Here is a 23,229-nt window from a genome sequence, read left to right as displayed (position 1 = left end):
GTGTATTCCATCATCTGGGTTTAGCACAGAAAGCTATTGCTGGTAAACAAATGCTTCCTCTGATAATGTTACTGCTTCTAATATGTGAGTAAAAGTCCTGGAGGCATTACAGTTCTGGTGGTATCCATGTTTAGCCTTCCTTGTGGCCACCTTTAAGTCACTGTTCTCCTTTAATATGCATGCCAAAATGAAGTTTCTCCTATATGTATGTGGTGCCATTTCTATTACACACACTGAAGTTAAAATATCTGAACAAAAGTGTGTTGTACTAAACAATCTAGTTTGTTCTTCTCCTTTATCCCTCTAGTTACCTGGCATAAGAGTGTGGCTTTGTGATCTTAGTAGTACCTGCCATTAGTATGAAACAGAATGCCTATGAGGCCCTTGCTTATCTTTTTCTCAACTTCTGTTAAGGCAGAAATAAAGACAATCTGAGGGATCTGCAAAGACATAGCTCCCTCTTAATGAAAATGACATTACACTTTCCTACAATGAACAATAATGTTTTAAAATTGTAGGAGCTGTTAAAGAGTATGTCCCATGGTTACCTGATATCTGGAGGGTTTGGGTTTTTTTTAATTTGTAAAAGTAGTATCTGAAAATGGACATCAGCTACTGCCTTCCAATAAGATTTAAATGCATGTAAGATTAGTAATTAAATATTTCTTTAATATTGTTATTTACTTAAAATTTTCCATGCAAACTTGCCTGTCATAATAACTAAAGAAAAAACCCTGTATATTGCGCGAAAACCTCAGACTAGGATGGCCTTGCAAATTATTTCAGTCATATGCAGTTCAGGTAACTTCTGTTTGAGTGAAAAACATTGCAGTATCCTCAGGGATCTAATATTTACTGTGTTTATGTGAATAATTCACTCTGAGAGCAGAGCAAGTTGCCAATATCTGCTTCGCTGCAAGTACTGTTATGCCTATCTATCCCATATGCATGGCTAGTCATTTGAATGAGTTGTGCAATATGAATGTTATTGTCTATTAAGGTGCCTTAATGGGGAATGGTGTCCTCTTAGGAGAGAAGAGACAGAGTAAACATCAGTGACTAATAATTAAAATAACTTTTTATTGTTTTGTATCCTATGGCAAACTGCCACCAGAGTACTGTTGCTTAGTGTCTTGAGCAAGAGCCAAAGGATGTGAGAAATGAATGTGGAAGCCTGGAGCCGCTGGTATGGATTCTTCATAAAATCTAGGCTGATTGCTTTTCCTTATAGTTTGTTATTTGTAGAGGGACAAGGCTTCCCCTCTTTGCTGAAATTACCCAATGGAAATGATTCAAGGAAATCTTCAGTGAGAAAAAGAGGGCTTAGAGTTTAGATTGGCATCAGTCTTGTTTGTAGTGGTTACAACAGGTTTTTATAACATCTCTAACTGTACCTATTAGATGACAACCAATAACGGAAGTAGGCTTTTAAGCAATTTGATACAGTTGAAATAAATTTGTTTTCTATTTTTTCCTCGGAAGACCTACTTTTCAAACACTGATCTAAATCTCACTTCTGTGAACATAAAGGATCCTATGAGTTGATCCTATGAGTTAAGACAGCAACCCTCCTGGACCCTATACTGCTATAAAGTATTTTTTAAAATTTTAGGTACTTCTAGTAATTGTATTTGGTTCACTATTTCTGCTTGAGTTTTCTGATCTGTTGCCACTTTAAGTAGAAATTAAATAAAGAATTAGAATCTTTTAAAAGCTATACTAGGGAAGCATATAAGAGCAAGTGTGCTTTTTAAGCTAGCCGTATCATATGAATCTACTTTATCTCCATATTGTGAAGCAGCATAGTTATGGCAATATGGAGTAACAGTAGGATACTTTCTTCTGCTCTCCCAACAGAACTTGTTCACCTCAGTGGGTAGTGTAACTATAGCCTTTTGTACCAGAAAGTTGGATTCTTTAAGTATCAGTGTTCTTGGCACAGGATGAATTGAAGCACAAACGTTAGATGATTTATATATTCAACAGATTGCTACAGAGATTTAGTTTTGGAACTACATATAACATCGATAACATATTGCTCTCCTCTGCTTCTGTATGTTTCTAGTCATTTCCTCAGACAGTAATAACAGATAAAATGTGTCTACTTTTGATACCTACTCCTATACCATGAAGGAATACAAGGATATTTATGAACTAGAGAGTCTGTGGTGTTGAAAGTGGCTTATAGATTTTCAAACTCTGTCTGAAAACCCACTTAAATGCATGGAGCATGCTGAAACAGGAGGAACAACATCTGTTTCTTAATTATCTTGAAAATGCTTGAAGTGTAATACCTTCATCATTGTCCAAGTGAGTGAGCGGCTGCGTGGTGCTTAATTGCTGGCTGGGGTTAAACCATGACAGTCATCAAAGAAAGCCAGCAGGCTGAAAGAATATAAGGAGGACATCTTAAAAAAATAAAATAAATAAAAAAAATTCTTAAGCAAAGTTAAGAAGTCAAGCATCTGGGATTGGTCAGTTTAAGAGTGGAAACTTGAGAGATGATATAGGGAGTATAGAAAGAGCAGTTGAAGTCACTTTTTATGATCACACCTTATAGAGACCATGAAACCTCAGTTCTACATCATACCTCTCAAAAATGTAATCTTTTATCTGCATAATGGCCAAACAAAACACATGAATAGAACATGAATAGCCTTCACTGAGCCAATTTAATGCTAGGTGTAACCTAGCTTATCATACTAGAGGAAAGAATGCATTTATTGTAGACAGCAGCTGATAACTAACAGCATTGCTTAAATTACCTTCTTAACTTACTGTATGAGTGTACTCAGGAGGTCATGTAGGTCATCTAGTCCAACCTACTGCTCAAAGCAGGGTGAAGATTGAATTCAGACCAGTTTTTTGTTCAGTTGGTTTTGAAAGGCATCAAGGGTAGAGTTTACACAACTTCTCTTGGCCGTCAGTTCCGATGCCTGACTGCCATCAAGAAAAAAAGTTTTCTTTATCTCTCATCTTTCTGAGGATGCACCTCCATAAAGAGCTGTACTTTGTATTCTCTTTGATATTGCAAGGCTACTCTTAGAATTTCCCTAAGCCATCTTTTCTCCAGGCAGAACCAGTCTCTTATTTCTATTGTTAGCAAACCCTAAGGAATTTGGAAGCGGTTCAAAAGGGTATATAGCATGCTTGGTTATAAAATGTGATTGAAGATGACATTAAAGTAGGCTCTCAAAAAAGAAATCAATGCCACTTCAAATGGATGTATTTTTTTTTTTTATTATTCTCTTATTCCATGTGTTCTGATCAAGATTAGAGAAAAGGCAGTGTATTTTCATGCCAACTTTGTTGGCTCTTTGAGTGTTCTTGGCTCCGAGATCTCTCCAAGTAGAACTTTGTCAGGATTATTTGCAGGGCTGACTCCTAGCTAGTGATGAGTTGCCAAGTTATGATGGTTTAGACAACATATACAGCAGCCATGCAGTACAAGTTTTGGAGATAGCTTTTTTTTTTTCTTTCTTTGGAGTAAGACAGAGAAAATGTTGACTAAAAAGATGGAAATTGTGATAACTGGACAGCATCAGAGTTTTTGTATTTTTGAAGCAAGTTGTGACAGACTGTTTCTGTAATTTGTACAAACAAGCCCAAAATTATAGGTCTGTGGTGTTATGGATTCTGAGCACTTGAACTTTTGGGGAACTTGTGCATATGGAGTACATGTATAGATTTTTAATTTTCTTGACATTAATTTACACCACCACCAGACCCCCCACCCCCCCAAAAAAAATCTGGATATCTTCCCCCAAAACATTTTTTGAAAGTCTATTAATTGTAACATGAGTCTCTATTTTTTTTTTAAGTTATTTCAGAATTATCTGAGAGTATTTTATATATGTCTGTATTTAGGTAATGATTTATATGTATCTTACGCTACATGTTGATGTTGTCTTGTTGAACAGTATTAAAGGAACAGCATGATGTTCCTTGCAAGACATCAAGCTGTGAAGTGTTCTGCTTTCTGCAATTATAAATTGATTGTGAGAAATATCATATACAAATGTTGGAAAATCCACATCATCTGCGTGACTATGCGTACCCATTACTGGATGAAAGTGAAGTTTTTTCTTACAATATCTACACAAAGCGTGTATCCTTTCATTCTATCCCTCCTTGCCCAATATGTCATTCTGTAGGTAGCATGTGTATTACCGTTTCAGTTCCTCTCAATCTCCTTATTTTGTTAGGACACTTTACTGCTTTGTGTTTCTTTTTACAGACGTAGTTTTTTCTTGTCTTCCCGATTGCAGCACCTGTACTGAAGGTATCCTTTAGTCACATATTAGTCATATCTTAAGCTCCTGAGCCTTTTTCTTCAAATCGTAATGAAGGTGCTAGTCATCATAGATACCTGCAGTAGACACAGTGAGGTTTTATCTTGTTGGGGCATGCCCTCCAAGACACCCTGACAAGGCAAGTGGCACTGGCCCCTTGAATCTTGGGAAATCCTCTTCTTACTGTCACTGGCTAAACCTTAGGTGAAGCACCTCCAAAGGTGACATAGCTGCCTTGGTATAGTTGTTTTCCACCCTGCTCTTTAAACAAGGCTTGCAAATGAAAATATCAGCTCAAAAGATTAGAAAACAAAACTGAAAACATTATTATGGCACTGTTAGGCACTTGAATCTAGAATGGTGCTCATGCCACATTTCATCTCCACCTTTATACAGTGTTAGGATTTCAGGTTACCCAGTCCACCCATCCTGGTAGTTCTTCATCAATGCCAGAGAGAACACCGCAAGTCCTTCTGACCACAGAAGGCAGTCAGGCACAAGGATGGTCGGAATATAAACAGATTTACTCTTCTCCTCTAGGCTTCACGATAAGGTGCAGGGCTGTGTCGTAGGGTGCCCCTGAACAGCCCTGATCACACACTTTTGCCTTTACCTTATATTCCTTTATTCCTTTTCCTCCCCATTTTCCCCTCACGAGGTCTTTTCTCAGCCACTTCAAAATACACAGTCTGCCAAGGTTTATACCTTCCCTATTGACCTAGTTTTGCAGACTTTGTATCTTTATTTAGTAATTATAATCTGGTTGTCCTGTCATTTTTCCCTTGACCATCAAGGGAAAACTTGATACTACCCCTCCCCACTTTTTATTCTGCAATATGCTGCATTTTCATGTTGCAGTCTGATTAGTGGCACAACAGCTCAGAGTAGGCCACCTGCATATACAGTACTCTCCTTCTGTTATCTCTCATGTCCTGAAATCCTTCAGGATTCCTTCTGGTTTACTATGTTGTTTAGAGAAAGGCTATGTTGAAGTTGGATCCATTATTTAATTTATTCCTAAAACACTGATGAAAATATTATTTCTGTGAGTCAAAAACCACATCCGCATTCAGGAATTTAATTCTGGAATTATTTTTGTTCTGCTCAGGAATTTGAAAGAAAAGAGGCAGTACTGAAAATTACAGTATCATTTTTTTAACCTTTCAATGAAATAAGAGAATGTAATGAATTTTTAAAATTTATTTACTCTTAGTTGTCATGATGAATCTTTGCAGTTGCTGACTGGTTTTGATCAGAGACAAAGATGGAGTCCTAAACTTTGACATTACTGATGCGTTGGTTTTTTTAAACATAACACACAAGTTGATAATTGGAAAAAAATAGTAACGGGGGGGGGGAGGGGAATAAACTTATAACTGTTAATGTCAGCACAAAACATGAGATGGGGAATTTGGGATTGGCAGTACGCTGCATTTCTAAAACCTATAGCAGTTACTGCATTCCTTTTTATAATCAGCGGTCGCCAATACCCTTAAGGAAAAAAACATAGGAGAAGGAAAAAATGTTGCTGGGAAACCTTAAGAGAAATTAAAAACAGATTTTCCTCACATATTTCAAAATATTAACAATACATTGCAAAAAGCATTGAGTACTTCTTTAGGTGTGAATAAACCTAAATTTGCAATGTGAGAGGTATGTAGCTAGGATCTATTTACATAAGACAGCTTGGTTTTCAACTGTAACTGCATCCCAATTCCAGTTCTTCACTGAAGTAAACAGAATATATAAAATATTAATATTCATTACTATTAACTTTCTCAAGACGCTAATTATTGGCACAACTCAATACCTCTTGGTTATGTTTCCATTCAATCCCACAGCACCATTTTTAGTTTGAGATGTTTTTGTCACTTTATATCGAAAATACCAATTAACAGACAGATGGAGGTAATTTGTAAACGCTTACTTCAGCAGCTACCTGAAATTTGAGGCCAGTGTGTTTCATGTACTGCCTTCTAACTATGTGCATCAGTGAAGAAATTTATTAGAATTTTTATTATTTAATTGTCTAGAGCCTGTTCTCTGTGGCAAGCAACAAAGCAAGTTGTTCACATAGCGTGAATAAATACAACTTTAAAACCCTGGCCATTATAAGTAAACATGTAAGATTTTCACTGCCCTTCTGTCTTTCCTTTCAAATAGTATCACTTCTTTTTTCAGGTTCGAATGTTGACGCTTCCCTGTATATTGGACAATTATATTTCAGCTATTTGCTGACTTGTATTTTTCCAAAACATTCATCTTGGCAACTAAGCTTGTCTTCTGTGTGTCTAAAATAGCACAATGAGCTTGGTTTGGGGATTGGTTTTTCTCATATTCCGGTATTGAGTATTGTTACTCATCAATATAATTTTGAGGTTTCTAACTTTTTTCTAAGATAATCGTATTTTGCAGCATAAATACAAAAGATGGAGTAATTTCTTTTTCTTTCTGTCCTTGCCATAGTTCACGTAATATTATCTCTAATTTCTGCTGTACTCAAACTTTGCATAAACTGAAGACTATTTATACAAATATTTTTGCATCCCTGTAAGTTTGTAGTCTTGGATCTTAATTTTATTAAGTGCCCATTTAATTATGTGAATATAAATCTATATCAAAGACATTACTCCATTATTTCTTTCATAAAGATAATTTTCTGCTGTAAACCATGAAGAATTCAGAATGGTACAAAAGAGAGTTTTAAAGGTCATAGCAACCTAAACAGTTACTAAGTTTCTAGCAGACAGACATAAGCCTCCTATAGGCTGTCATTCACATCCTGCTATTGCTGCTTATACACAGGCCCATTTTCTTCAATAGGCATGCACATCATACCTAGACTAAAGAGACAGTATTTCTCTTAAATCATTTAGAGAAAGGTTGTATTTTAAATATAAAAAATTAGTATGACTTTATCTGTGTGTAAATACTGAAAATAGATTGTTTAGAATTCATTAAAAATAAGAATATATGATTATTCTAATTGTCTTTCCCTATTTGTTTGCCCTTTTCAAAGCAGTGATTTGCTTTCCATTTACTTGGTTGTGCTTGGTTGCACTTTCCGTTTGTAGGCAAAATGGCAAAAAAAAGGTGTCCATATAGAACACTGTATACTTCTCTAAAAACTGAATGCAATTTTTTATAAACTTCTTTTGTATACTGTTGCCATCTTAGATTGTATCTTGCAGATAAAAATGTTGGTTTGAGGTTTCATCTGGTAGACATTGTTGGGTTCCTGTGGCTGGCTTGCTTTATATCATTTTTGTTTGTTGCCCGAGATGTTTTCACATTGGTTTTAATATTAAGTAGAAATTGGTAACAGGATGCCTCTCCACTGAGAGACTGTCTCAGGAAGGAGATGTAAACTGAGGTCACAAATATTTTGAAACTTTTTAGTCAGAAATGATTTGCTGGTACAAGAAGATACTTTGAGGAAAATAACAAAGTTTGTTTGCGGTTTCCTTTAAAAATCTAAAACTTAGTTGTCTTTGCCTGTTGATTCATGTTTTCCCCATTACAAACAGTGGCACCAAACGGTTTGTTTGGGTGAATTAGTGTACAATGGGAAAAGTTACTTGTACAGCAATTCTGCAGTCCGCTACCGTTGAGAATTTGACAGGGAAAAATGGCAGGGATATATATGCATGAGTGTATGTACAAATATCTAATTTTAAAATTTAATGTGTACTACCATATTGGCATTTTTATGATTATCACGTATTCAGGGATTTGTAATTCCCCAGGGCACAAAATTCAGGATTGATTACAAGTTCAAAACACCTCATTATTTTTGTTTATTATTATTTTGTTTATTATTATTATTATTTATGTTTGCCTTATGATCTGACTAGCATTTGTGGCCAAGCTTATGCAAAATGGGAGTTGCATATTTCCTGAAACTCCGGCACAATTCCCTCCATGTCATGTTGACGAGGGAAATGCTAAAAAACGAACAAAAAAATCATCAGTTTCAACAGGCTATGTTATTCGAGATGACTGTGTTTGTGTTGTGTATAAACATGTCTTGCTGAAGGGAGAGTATTAGCGTTGTTTGTTTCTTTCCCAGAACTCAGAAAGACTTTGCTAGCTTACCTTTTTATTGTAATTTCTACCTTTTCTTTTCAGTAGATCCTTTGCATTCTCTTTCCCTTGTTAACTGGAGGACTCATCAAATGACTGAAGAACAAGTAGAGTTATTTCTGAAACAGTTTTCTTTTCATGATACAAGATAATGAGGAGAAGCTTGCAGCTGAGGAGGGGACTTCTGAGACAGCGTGAGGGGGTTCCCTCGTAATTGATAATTACTGTTGTGTCAACACATCCTATCTGTTGGGTCTCCAAACCTAGTTTAGGTGTTGCACTATTCTGGGTCTAAAAGCTTGCACAGCGTGGGGGGTTTCGGTTCAAAACTAACAGTTATTTCTTTTGGAAAATGGCAATCTGGCAAAAAGTCAACCACTTCGGAACTGCAATATTGTTTCATTGCAGTAGCAGGAACATCAAAAGCTTTCTGTTAATGTCTCATCCAAAAACTCCCCATGTCTCAATTGTGGCTCAGACAAGCCTAGCTTCCATAGAGGTGTCAGTCACTGTTCTTACCCAGAGCTCCTCTCTTCATTAAAGGTATTTTGTCTTTTGGCTCTGCTGCTTAGAGAGCAGTTCCATACGGATGTTGAGCAGAGTTTTTGACCTAAGAGTATTTACTTGCCTTTAGCCAGTTTCAATGCTGAAGTGTTTTGAGAAGTACTTAAGCTATTCTTTCATCCCGCTTGCTCTCTGTACAGCAGCTGTTTGAGTGAAACAGCCATGTGAGGAGATGATATCTTCAGTGGCAGTATTATGCATTCCTGTCTGAGTGCTGGGGTGTGCTGTCTCCAGATTGTTATCCTGCTACTGGTTTTGTGGCTGTGCTATTAGTCATGTGGAGAGAACTAATGCCATTTTTTCCTGTTTTGCTTTCTGGACCAACACATGGTGTAGCCACCCACCCAAGCAGTTCTGCTGGCGGAGCTGAGGGGGCAGTAGCTAGCTGGTGGAGAGAAAATGGAGGAAAGCAGGGAGGATGGGAATAGCTTAAGCTGTCCCTGGGTACTTGTTTATGAAACCATACTTTAAAACAATGCATTTCCATACAGAAATAACCTGAGATAGCTATCTGTTCTGCCAGAAACCGGCTGAAACAAGCTACTTCTTTTCACCCTAAACAAGAAATAAGATACCAACTCCCAGTGAAGAGAATTCGGTTTGAATCATCTTATATGCTCTTAAATAACTTTTAATGACTCAGCAGTTTTATTTTATTATGTTTATCTTCACTTCTTTCTTGGAATGATCTGTACTCTATACAGAACTGTGTCTCTAGTCCAGCTTCATCCCAGACCTGGGAGGATGGAATGACCTGTAATGGTTTGCATTTGGGTAGCATTTAAAGGTCCCCATTGACACAGGGCCACTATGTACTGATCTTACATACCAAGACATGACTTGCAGAAGAGCTTTTCAGAGTTTTCTTGTACACATTAGCCACAACCTGTCTAACTGGTTAGTTCCAATCTATGTTACTGTGATGGATAAATATATTTTGCTTTTTCAAAAATCGTTAGATTTTATAAAAATCTTTGAGGTTCATTTACTTGAAGTTTTGCTTCAAGTAGAGTGCTTTTTTATTGATACAATTTTTCTCTTGTATGTGTGGAATTTAACTGTTTTCCTCACCTTCTGTAGTCTAAAGACTTTTGAAAACCATGGAAACATATTCTACACACAGCAGAGCAATTCAGACTTGTAATTTTAATGTGGCACAGTTGTCCATATGTCATGAGTATGAGAGCAAGAGAGTTTTTGCAAATCATTTGTCTCAATAATGATTGCCTGATTATGATATACCACATGTGGAACAAAGGTGCATTATCTACTGTATTTACTGGGATGAAGTGGGATTTTACTCCATCACCTACAAGTTTAAATTATAAGTAATTCTGTTTATGTTAATGGAATTACTGTAGACTAAAACTATTGAGTGTGGAAGGAACCAGTTAATGGATATTCTATATGTGAAGAGCCATTTATTTCAGCTGAAAGAGTAGAGTGTCAAAATACGTACAATAATTTTGAGAGAACAGTTCAGAGTAATTGTATGTGTTCTTTTTCAGTGAAATTAATTATCTTTCTGATACCTCTTTGTTTATATGTGGTTTAACCGGGCAAATTTGTTTTCAGATTTGGTTTGGGTTTTGGCAGTTTGGGTTTTTTAATTAAAAAAAAAAAGATATATAGATATAGAGAGTGTGTGGCATTCTTGCCTTTCAGCAGTACTTTGAGTTATTTGAATGACAGAGAAAATAATCTCATAGTTTGTTATGAAAATATTTCTGTTGTATGAGCTTCACTTAAATGATATCAGATTGAGTTTACAGCATCATGGCTATGCATAACTTGCTGAGATGTCATTGCAGAGTGTGTTGACGTGTCCATATTAGCTTTAACTGGCTAGCTGAAATACCAATAGTGACAGCACAGGCAGTTTCAACCTGTCTGCTCAAGTAGGCAGGCCACCAAAGAAGGATGTGCTGTTGTGGCATTGCTATTACTGGTACTTGAATTAGCTGTACTAAGTCTAATGCATATGTATTTGTTCATCAAACCTATTGCTGTATAAGCAAATGTTCTGAGAAAAAAAGAAAGCCAATTACTGAGACAGTGGTTCGTCAGCCGATTTTAATCTAACAGTCTTAACGCAGAGTCAGTTCAAGAGAGTAGCTACCTAATCTTATGGCTGAGCATCCAGAAGCCCAACTGAAATGAATACAACTAAAATGGATGATGAGAAATGAGTCTGTAAAGGGATGCATTGGTGAATGTTGTACTGCAGAAGTTACAATGAAAGGTGTGAAGTAATGCTGTAGTTTCTTACTTGTCAAGTAAGAAAATACTAGGACGTAGAAGGTGGAGTAATAAGAATGTGAGATTATATGGACCATATTTGGGGACATTATAATGTTTGTTTTTAAGTAACATTTTGTTATTATTTCAGTGGCAGATTGGAGAATACTCAAAAATGTTTGCAGCAGCTCTGAGTGTGATTAACTTATTTCCTCTTTATTAGTTGCTCATTTTCTACTTTAAAACATTTTGCTGCTTCTGTACTGCTTTATTCATAATCCATTTACAAGCACATTGGTTGCAAGGTAACTCATGTTGTTTTAACTGCTTAAGTGTCTGAGTTGCTTTAATTGCCCTTTTTCCTTTTATGAGTGAATTTCTAAAAGATTGAGGTCACTAAAGCTATCTCAAAGCTGTGCCATAAAACAAGCCAGCAACTTGCAATGGAGTATGAGTTATTTTTTAATTTATGAGTATTAAAAAGCCTTGATTAAAGCAAACTATATTGTAGCACAAGATTCATCAGCTTAGCAGCTCTTTGAATAGTGTCATAATTTAAAATCATAAGTTTGTTGTTAACCATACCTTCAGATAGTTTGGGATTTGTTGAGGGTGCAGGCTGTTTCATTTTGATTTTCTTGTTTTTCAGTTACACTGTAAAGTGTAAATTTCTTGAGCCACTGTGTCTTACAAAGTACTGTAAACCTAAGATTAGTATTTAATATTTTTAAAATAATTCTAAACCATCTAAAATCTTGAAAATGTGTGTTTATTTTCTGTATCCATAATTCAGTGAAGGGAAGACTGGGCAGAGGTACCTCTGCCTAGTGGTTAGAGCAGCAACTCTCAGCCAAGACAAAGCCTGTTTTTCTCATGAAATCGAATTAAATAAGTAAAATGGTTTTTCTGTCTGTCTATCTTCTGGGCTGTAAAATGAAATTATTGTCATTAATGCCTGTACTTTGTTCTTGATGAAAAACAATTCATAAATGGAGTAAGTATTCACCTGCATCAAAGAACTGCTGCTCTTAACACTAGTTTAATGCATCCATCCACGGTAATGATCCAGCATGTTCCCTATGATAATGCACCATAAGGTTGTTCCCAGCAGGACAGCTCTACAACATATTAGAATAAGGGTGGCTTTTGTTTTGTTCTGCAAGCATGCATGAACTTAAATTTTTAGTAATCAAGACAGACAAATGGGAAGAAATGGCAACTATTGTCACCAAAGTATATCTACGTAACAAAATGAAGATGTAATTGTATCCGGTAGTGAATTTTTACCACTAGCTTAAAGAAAGTTAGCATGATTAAGAGTAGTAGTCAAAATAAATTAAAAAATATAGTATTTGAACTGTGTGGTTGACTCCTTGGAAAAGGCTTTCTTTTCCCCTACATACTACAGGGGTTATTAAAGCAGTTGGGAAGACAGAAGGACTATTTGTGTGTGATTTTTATACTATCTTTCGGAGCAAGCATTGATATGTAATTCTTTATTCCCTTCATGGCCTTTACTTGTATTACACAACGTGTGTTGTTACAAGGTGGAATAAACTGATTTTGTCAGACGTGTTCGCTGGTTTTGTTTCCGAGAGTTGGGAGATTTTATAAGGTACATTCACAGCAAGTACTCTGGTGATTATATGTTATGACATCTTTGTCTCATAGAAATTAACAAGAAAGATCCTATGAGTTAATAAGGATTGAATTGTTAGACACTAATTCTGAATTAATAGGGCAACAGGATATGTTAGAAATGAGAAATGTGGGTTTGGAGTTATAAGAGCTGTAGAGCTATCATTTGAATTATTTTTAAGAGTCATAAATATGTACGTAGTCTAGACAGTGCTACTTTTGCACTGGCAGGGGCAGCTGCAAGTAAATGCTAATACAAGAGCTAATTCCAAAACAGAGAGGGGAAAAAATAGAAAAAGCCAAAGATGAAGAATATGCTGGAGGCCTCAAATGTTAGTTTGCAGTGTGTTTTGGAAGAGTCATCCAGAGGTCTTTCTACAGGGGAAAAAATGAATATCAAAGGAATTCAGAACTGCTTTTTAAATAACATTATAGTGCTTGCCTTTCTTCTCAAATTTTTCCTGCCTAACAATTGGATTATCTGTGTATACATTACAGTTCCCGCTATGAGATTCAGCTTGGATTTGGAAACATAGCCTGTCTTTGAGTGTTAACAAGCTGGGGATAACTTCATGTTTAAATTCTGGGAATGCAAAATCTTCCTTTTGTTTGTGGCTTTATTTTCCTTTTTCTTGAACCATTTTTACTCATACGTCTATTACTACCGAACTTTTTGATCTTGCTCTTTGCTTTCTCGTACTTGTCCCTTTTCCTCACTGTTCCTTTTTTTTATCCTCTCTCCTTCCTTTTCTCTTTGTTATTGTTGCTTCTCTCTCTCTTTTTCTCCATGTATATACAATAAAATCAAACACTGGATTTTTGGTGCTTCTCATATGACTCTGTGTTGATTGTCCTGTTAATATACCCCAAATAATTATAGATTCATTTATTGCGGCTTGAATTAGAATGCTGGAAAATTCTGCACCGTTGCTTATATTGAAATGGTGCAATAAAATAAAATCTTTTAAAATATTGCTCTTACTTTGTGTGGAAACTTGAAATTTTGAGTACCCAGTTAGTCTATGGCATTAATTAACAGAATTAGTGATCAATCATATGCCTATGCAATTAGCAGTTCATCTGTGTAGGCCATCAGGTCAAAGCCTGAAAGGGCATGCCCCTTTCACTGAGCTGTTAATACTAGAGAAAAAAGAGCAATACCACTGACATCAGTTGTACTGACTTTACTAATAACCCAAATGATTGTGGAGTTGCTGAGCATGCCATTTTGAATCAAAGCAATGTGTTGCTATATGCCATGCATTACTAACTTAGTCCTTTTGCAAAGCATGCTGAATTCCAATAGTCCTGAAGTCATTCCACAATCTAGATCCATGATCATTCCATCTGGAGTTGCCAGTAGCTCAGGCCAAACAGTGGCATTTTGCCATTGGTTTGTGTGGAAAACAGTTGGTAGCTGTGGGGAGCGTTTGCGGAGGAATTTGGGATGCGTGCAGACAGGGACTAGAAGGCTTGAAGCCTTCTTGTGCTTCCTCATATCCAACAGCGTCAAAGCACGTTGTGGCAAAGGCTGGTGCTCCAGTATCCACACTGCAAACGTGCATTATTCTACAGCTTTATGTTGTTGAGTTAGGACTAATCTTCTTGTTAGGATACAACTGCAAAAAGGAAAGCTTTAAACATACGCTAGGTTTATATGCATGAATGTTTGTGTTACTTGACTTCGCTAGAGCTTTAAAAACACAAGAGAATTAAACCGATTGTTTGAAAAGCTGAAGAAGAAAAAAGAGGCAGTTAAGCTGTAACATTAGCTAATTTTCTTTCAACTGCGCTTCTATAGAACAAAATTTATTGTTACCAACAGTTGTTTGAAATGTTTCTGCAATACCCACCATTTAAATTCAAATAAAAAATTGCCTCAGGGTTACATTGAAAGTGAATGAATAACACTGACAGCTAGTGTTAGTATTACTATTACTTCTTTGTATTGTAGCAGTACCTAGCAATGAGACAAATATTTATATACACACATCACCGTACATTCTTGGTGACTGCAACTTTGGCATTTAAAAACCAAATAAGGTGGAGCATCAGAATGTTTTTGCCTGGCAGCTGCATGTGATTTCTCCTAGTGGATACACTAAAGAATTCTCATCACTGCCCTAAATTCTTTTGTACTTGGCAGTATACAAATATTTGACTCAAAATCATCCTTGTTCTGAGAGACTTGGTCTAAAGTATACTACAAAATTGCAGAGTGAATAGTGTTACAGTTTTTCTGTGTAATGATAGTTCCTATTTTTTTCTGTTTTGTTATTTGGGTTTTTGCTGCTTTCTTATTGAAGTAATTTAGTAGATCAAAGTCTCAGGATACTTGACCACTTTTGTGAGCCTATTATTTATCAGTGGATTGACAACTTTACACTCTTACATGTACAATCATTATAAATTGTAAAATGTTTTTGTGTACTATAAATCTCTTCTTGCAGATGCTTGGGTCTTCTCAAGAGCATTTCCTGTGTCACTTTTGTTTATACTAAGAATGTGTTTGATAAACTGAAATGTCATGCTTTTGACAGCCAGATTTGAAGAACTATATTTGGGTATTACATGAAAGGAATTCAGTGGGTTTAAAGCTTTCAGGGTCTTTTCAGCTGGACTGGCTCCTTCTCTTGTTGATAGCAACAGGCGTGTTAGCGTTTCATGTTAATATTTATTTTCACATAAGCAGAATATTTGAGGCAACTGATAAGTGTTAATAACCAGCAAATTTTTGTTGATACTGTCCTAAATGTAATGTTTTGTAGAACGAGTAAAAGAGGACGTTTTATGCCAAAGATTTTAATGTATCTACAGCATAGGGTTTTATAGAAAGCTTCACTTTTCACCTAATGCTGCAGATGTTAAACCTTTTTCTGATGCTCAGGAATAATAATAATAATACAATGCTATTTGTGAAAATAAGCACTGGTTTATATGAGAATGTATTTTACATACATATCTGCATGTGTTTAAGGAAAACCTGGTCCTTATTGTAGCTAGATAAATGAATATTATTGTATGACATACAGTAGGGAATTATTCTGTGGACATCGTCATTCATCCACTGATATCAAATCTGGGTGGAACTAAACAGGGAGCATATCTTTACTCTTGAGTGCAAGTCATGCAAGAAGTTTTTTGTTTGGTTTTGTGCAAACACAGGATTGCACCTTTGTCGCTGGTGTCCAGTAAAGATTACGGTATAGCTACTATTTTCTTAAGATATCAACATGATAGTACAAGCAGATTTGACAGCTACTAATTGACCAAAACCCTCTCTGCTGTTGGACAGTTTGCTCTAAGTGACAAGAGATTGACCTCTTAAACAGTTTATATCTCTTGGTGAGAAATGAAAACTGCTATTTTAGATGTTCTAGTTGGGTCTATGGACATATGTGTCTTTACCAGGTAGAATAAATGTTTGCCCACATAGAGGCGAATAACTCTTCAGACTCTTTCAGTTCTCTAAGCTTTATTTGAACAAGACCCCAAATACCTTTTCTATATCTGGTCTATTAATTGGCAGGCAGTGTTAATAAGTAATAATAACTGAAGTTTATTAGATTATTTTATTCTGTCCTCTACTGTGTGCCATCCTTCTTGCTTTGAGTTTCTCTCTGCAGAGTCTATAGTACAAAAACACCTTGGAGGCAGATGAAACTTATTACAAATAACTTCATGCCACATAACAATTGGTAATGTGTATTTTGAGTATATTGTATTTATGGTAATTACTGGCTGGCCACATGAACTGATACACTGGCTAATGAAGTCAAGGGAAAAATTCTCTCATCTAAGGCAGGGACATGATCTTTATAGGGATAACATATCTCAAAGAACTCCAGTTAGTGCACCAATGGGAAGCTGGTTTTTTTAATAGTAGAAATTAATGGAGTTTTATTCATTAACAGTAGTTGACTGACTCATGTCCTTAATTGTGCACTTTTATCTTCTACCTGATCCATGGTCAAGATGAAATGACCACAAGAATAAATGATGAGCATAAGCTGAATACCTTGTCTAAAAACTTTTTTAGTCATGCCTTTAAAAAAGTAAATGCCTAACGTGGATCTTATTTAGACGAACTAGATTTTCTTTGTTGTGTCCTATGGTTTTTGGGTTGTGGTTGGTTTTTTTTGGTTTGTTTTTTTTTTGGTTTTTTTTTTTAAATGAATCAGGGTGCCTGGAAAAAAACTAGCACAGCTTCAGAGCCAAGTCATTAACTAAATTCAGATGCTTTTATTTATATTATGTTTAAAATCTGCTGTCTGGACAAGTTTGATAATGTAAACTGTACAAAAGCAAGTTGGGTCACACTTGATTGTCAGCTTTGCTGTGGTATTTCAAATCCAAGTTGCTTTATGGAGTCCTGGATCCTTTCATTAAGACAACAAAAAGGCTTGGAGAGAATCTTGCAGCATCTTCTATACAGAAAAATATTTAAAGATCTTATAAAGTAACTTGCTTCTGTCGTAATGGAAGAAAACACAAACTTAGCTTAATTTGCCTCCTAAAAGTGCCTTTCTTCTAGTCTACTTCCTTCAGATTATTGAAAAATTTGTTCACAGTTATTTCTTCCCAAATTGTTGATTCTTCATGCTGTTCTGTAACGTGGCATCTTTTTTTCCTTTCATAATTTTTTTGTGTCTCTGTATTGTCCTTGACTGCTTAGTATCTCTTTTGCTAAATTAGACATACCTGCTGTTTTCCACACTGCGCCTTATATTAAGTTTATCATCAAGAATTGTTTAATTATATATATTTAACTGCAGAGGTAGGGTAGGGGTTTCAAAATAAAATATAATGAAAACTAGTATGTCAGTAAACGTGTGGAGGAAGAACAGAACTACTGAGCTTTACTGGTTTACTGTGGGTTTCCACTGACAAAAGTGCCTAGGTGCAGTGTTAATGCTCTCCCACAAAAAACAAATCAATTAGTAAGTCCTGGACTTGGAGATGTGCAGACAGCTATGCAGAGGATGGCTCTACAGCCATCTTAGTATTAAGACAGTGTATTTTAAAAATTAAATAAAATAACAAGTAAACCCTAAAATTTAAATGAAGAAATATTGGGTTATTTAAACTTTAAAAGGCAAAGAGAAAACCAGAGCTAATGCAGAGGATATGATTCTTCAGTTTAAGTGGATAATCAATAATATCTGATACAGGAGTAAACGCTGTCCCTGTGTAGCAGATGGCAAGCTTGTTCTGTATATATTCTTGCACTGATTAATAAGTCTGGTGGACTTGTTTCCAGGAGGAGGACAGGCTTTTGTGAGCCATGCAACATCCAGGCAGTCAGTTCCAGATGATGCATCTCACAGGATTGTACTGAAGTTGATCTGGTAGCAGCAAAAGCTTTCTTGCTTTCTGGGCTCCTTTCTAGCCTCTTGCCCATGGCTCACTGTAATCTTAAGGTTTGCCAGTCTCTGTGTCCAAGAGAGCAGCATTAATAGGTGAAGATAATTTTGGAACCTAGGTGTGCTCCAGGGTGTCCAGTGGGCAAATATGAAGTCGCTGAAGGCAAAGCGAGCAAGCCTGCAAGTCTTTTTAGCTGTTCTGGAGAAGTGTATTCTAATTTCCAATACGTCTATTTACTATAGAAACAAACATAGAGTAAAGCACCTTGGTGCTGTTGCTTTTAGAAATATTGGTTTGTAAATGTGCACACATCATTGGCCAGGAGTATAATTTTTCATAAACTAGTGGAAATCTTTTGCCTTGACAGTTTCAAACGAATAATGGAGAGAAGACTCATCTCTTCCCCAGTAAGAAAAAAAGTAAAGAAAAAACATCTGCAACTCCTGTCCCCACTAAGTGTTTATTATGTACCCCTTCCTGTTCTTTCCAAGGTTTAATTTTCATTTAATTCTATTTTTCCTCATATTTTAAAAATAAACCTCTAGTATGTATTTAATTTATTCCCAGTCAGCTGTAATTAAGTTGCAGATAAACATATGGTTACCATATGACAAAGTGATATTGAAAGGAAATGCTCTGTAAGAGACACAGTAGTATGTGTACTTGGGGCTGGGTAGTGCTGGTTTAGCTCTTCTGTAGACATACAGCCTTGATCCCGTTATGAAAATACAAATAGCATGGTAAATTAATAGTCACATAGCAAATAGTGACAAACTGAATCATGTACTGTAAAATCATAGTTGACTCAAGCATGAAAAGTAATGTTATGGAAATGTGAAAGAAGGAAAATAAATGGCAAAGGGAAATAAAGTAGGGGCCAAAAAAAGAAAAGCTGTAATCAACTGGAGGATAAAAAGGAAAAAAGACCAAAGCAAAGAAACTTCATTGGCAATTTATTAATGCTACACGGGTTTTGGGCTGGCAGTGAGTAAGACTTCCTCCCAGCTGGTTTCAGGTACTAGCATAAAGCGTTGACTTAACCTTAAGAGGTATTTGTAAGATTGAATCTTAGCAAAGTGATCTATAACTCTTGAGTTACAGATCTGGCCTGCTAAAAATTACGGATCTGAAACTAGGTGCATGCAGAGCAATTTTCATTCAAGTAGCCAGCTGTATGTATACTACTGGAGGAAACCAGGCATATCCTGAGCTTGTAAGGAAATTTTGGTGAACATTTTCTGCAAAGATTTCCCCTGTCCAGGTTGGCATTCATACTGTTTTTCCTCAAGTCTGCCCTCAAAATTCTCCTTTTTGCTGCTTTCCTCTACTAAAAGGGAAACACACATGTTGGTAGTATCACTTGTGCTTTTAGTTTTAAAAGACAGGAACTGAGCAGCGTCTGAGATGTAATATGACTGCCACATAAACAAAAACTACTTTTTCATTACGCATTTCTTTTTGTAAACTTGTTCTTTGGTTCTAATCACACTTGTAGTTTTGTGTAATTTCCATAACAAGGATAACCAGCAGGACTGTTTTACTTGAGTAAAATGTTTACTTAGATGGGAAGATGGAAGATGTGTTTATTCTGAGACATAATTACGAGTGGTGAAGTTTCATAAATCTATTTTGCAAATACAGTGTTTTTATACCGTGTAATTTAGTTGAAGGGGGAAAGTGCTTTATCTTTTCTTGGTTTCAGTTCCTTTAATTGCCCAAAATGAGAAACTTCATGGTGACTTTTGAGATCCTTTGTTTTAAACATCCAAAGTTGCCAGTCTTTGAATACTTGACAATATTATAATTCTAGCCCTTGCAAAGCATTTTAGGCAGTTTTCAGTGTAGACATAAAAAAAGGCATGCAAGAGCACATTTATAAAATGTTTCTCTTTTACAATTCTATAATTCATATTTTATTGTTTAAAAACAGGTTTTGTCAAAGTTTTTCTCCTGCAGCAGTAGATATAACAGCTTATTTTCACAGCTAAGATTTATTACAAATCCTAGTTTCTTCAAATTGATATTTAGCTTATCCAAAAATAAAAGCATGCTGCCATCTTCCTAAGCATATGCTGATGATCTGATATAAGTTGACCTCTGATGTGCTAATAATGTTTGTAGTTTTATGCTTTAACTGAGATTTAGTTAAATGCACTGTCTGTTTCCTGAAAAGATTACCATATTTTGCTCTAATTTAAATCATTAACCTTAGCTTACAACATTGTTCTCTTTCAGGCACAGACCAAACTGTCTTTGTTTGTGTTCACAAAGCCATATGAAGTGGGTGATGCAGAGCATCTTGCCCTTAGAACTTGAGCATCTTGCCCTTAGAACATGTTGGTTTGGACACAGAACTGGTGCTGAGGCTTCAGCAATACCTGTTTCCTAGCATGGATATTTGGGTTTAGTCCTTAAAAAAAAAAAAATTAATAATCTGGTCAAGTAGGGCTGTGTTGATGCTAGATTTCCTCATGTTTCTATGTCTGTTACTCAAGTCTGACTCTCACTACAACCAAACGGCCAACACGAAAATATTATTTAAGCACGCACAGCCCTCCCCAAAACATCAGTGTTGTTAAACCAACAGATGTTGCACTCAGCCATGCTTTTTCTTTAGAGCCAAGTATAAAAGTGAATAGAATTTATACAGCATTATTAGGTTTTTAAAACATCTTTAACATTTTAAGTATGAATAGATCTCTGCATGAGGAGAGGCAATAAATGGAGATTTGCATCTTGTGGAATTACTGTAAAATTATACTAGAGTGCAGAAGGTGGAGGTGTTCGAGTGGGGTTTGTGCAGTGGTAGCTACCATTTGAGAAATACTGAAATATTTTGTGTTACAGTAAGTGTTTCTAATGTTCCATATGTTTTAGTATAGAGGAAACTTATAATGAGGGGTTTTTTTCTTAAACCTAGGTATTCAAATTATTTGTGGAATGCTACCTCAGCAATTAGGTATTGCATTTCTTACTCTAATTGCACAGTTCTGTGGCACTTAGGGACATGGTTTAGCGGTGGACTTGGCAGTGCTAGGTTTACGGTTGGACTCGATGATCTTAAGGGTCTTTTCCAACCTAAATGATTCTATGATTCTATGAAGATCTGTCACAAACTTATACAATGGACAGAGACAGATCAAGCAAGGAGTGGGGACACTAGTATGCTATTATGAGATACTTCCATAACTGGGATGCTGATTAAATTCCTTGCTCTAGAAACTAAAATAAAAAAATACTGACTTTTAGTGAGATCCCAGTTCTGCATTGCTCTGAGTTAGGGAGTAGCCACAGCATTGCTCCAAATATCAGTAGATAATAATGGTGTAACTCTGGATAAATCGCTTTCTAAATGTTCCTCTATTGCTGTAGTGGAATTCATTTAAAGGAAAAAACCCAAAAACTTACAAAAATAGTTTAAAACTGTGGATATGTTGTCATGTATGTACATACGCACAGTAAATGGCTGTACAAGGAAAAACTAGAGGATTGAGGATTCACTGCATCTTCTAATTCTTGTCCCATTGGCTCATTACATACCTTAAAGCAAAAGTCCATATGTAGAAGTTGAAGTGTAATGTAATCAATACTCTATGTACCAAATACAGATTTTAGATAATACAGAATTTGTTTCCACAGAAAGATACCAAAGAGGATATGAAATGACATATGAAGAATACTTTCATTTTCAACCAAAAAATATGTGCATGGGATGAAGTGGGTTTTTTCTTCAAAATATAAATGTTTAAGCCTTACAAATATCCCAGGAGCTCCAAAAGACCTTTGTTTCCAGTATTAAGCTGCTGAAGAAACAAAGATTTAAACATGTCAGCTTGTAAGACTTTACGAGTCTATATTTTACCTGTGCAACTCATGCTTCTGAAAAATAATCGGAAATACAGTGATCTTACACTTGCATCAGTTTTACATATACAAGAACAAATCTTGGTAGACAAAGCTAGTGAATTTAACAATAACTTAATAATTTATGTTGGTGTTGGGTAGTTATTTAATGGGCGGGTGTTTGTTTATTTGGCCAGATTTAAAGCAGTGGAGTGTGCTCGGTTTGCCCACAGTTGACATTGTCTTTATAATGCTGGAATCATTTAAATAAGTGTAGCAGTCATAACAATGGGTTTCTTTGTAAAAACACCTAAAAATTTGTATTCTTCCTATTTATCTAATGCTTTCTGTTTGGTGGATACTAAACAAATCCCTAAGGAGACATACTGTAGATTTGCTGATTATGCTCATACGTTTAAATTGTAATTACCATGTTTTTTCTTTATATACTTTTTAAAACCTCCTTTAAATGAAACTTGAGGTGAAATGTAATCTAACATGTAACATGTTAAAACCAAAAGGTCTTTCTGTAGGAATTTTCCCCTTGCCTTTCTGACTCAGTAATTCCAGTTCATCAGACCAGAAGTTTTTTACTGAATGTTGTGATATAGCACTTTCCATAGTCAAATTTCAGACCTTTCAGGCTTCGAGCATAATATTTAATGACACTGGTAGTGTTTACAGTATTCTATTAAAAATATGCAAACACTGCCATTGTACAGCAAAAACTTCTGTGTAAAGAACATCAACTTCAGCACGCAACAAAGTTGTGGTATCTGAAGGCAATGGGTTCCCCTTCTTCCTGTGTATTCTAAAGTTTCCAGACTTTTCCAGTTGATTTTCAGTTCAAAAAAAGTCCCAAGAAAATGCAACTTTGAGAAAAAAACCTTCTCAAAACCATGGCTATCTTGTATATCTTCTTCTGCCTACATTACAGGTTTTTCTTTCATCCTTGTATTCAGATTTTGAGTGTAGATCAATTTATACAGTGCTGCTCTTACCCAATCAAGCAGTGGAGAGGAAGGAAAGAACAAAAAATGGGATGCATTTCTTTTTAGATACAGTATTACTCATTTCTCAACCACATTGTATTGGCAGACTGTTTTGTCTTATCTGTTGAAGTCTGAGGTGCATGTTGGTACCAGAAAAGTTAAATTTCTGGAGAAGTTTTTCATTGACTTAGGGCTTGCCACCGTGCTTTAAAAAT

At 35.8% G+C, this 23,229-nt stretch overlaps 1 protein-coding gene across 3 annotated transcripts in view; it reads left to right on the top strand.

Moving 5' to 3' along the window:
• Positions 1-23,229, top strand: part of CENPP (centromere protein P) — a 160,213-nt gene that overhangs the window by 122,211 nt on the left and 14,773 nt on the right. The gene's annotated exons all lie outside the window — the stretch shown is intronic.

This window comes from Accipiter gentilis, chromosome 23, assembly GCF_929443795.1.
Source record: "Accipiter gentilis chromosome 23, bAccGen1.1, whole genome shotgun sequence".
Lineage (NCBI taxonomy): Eukaryota > Metazoa > Chordata > Aves > Accipitriformes > Accipitridae > Astur > Astur gentilis.
The sequence above is the reverse complement of the archived record's forward strand: the minus strand, read 5'-3'. Positions and strand labels throughout refer to the sequence as shown.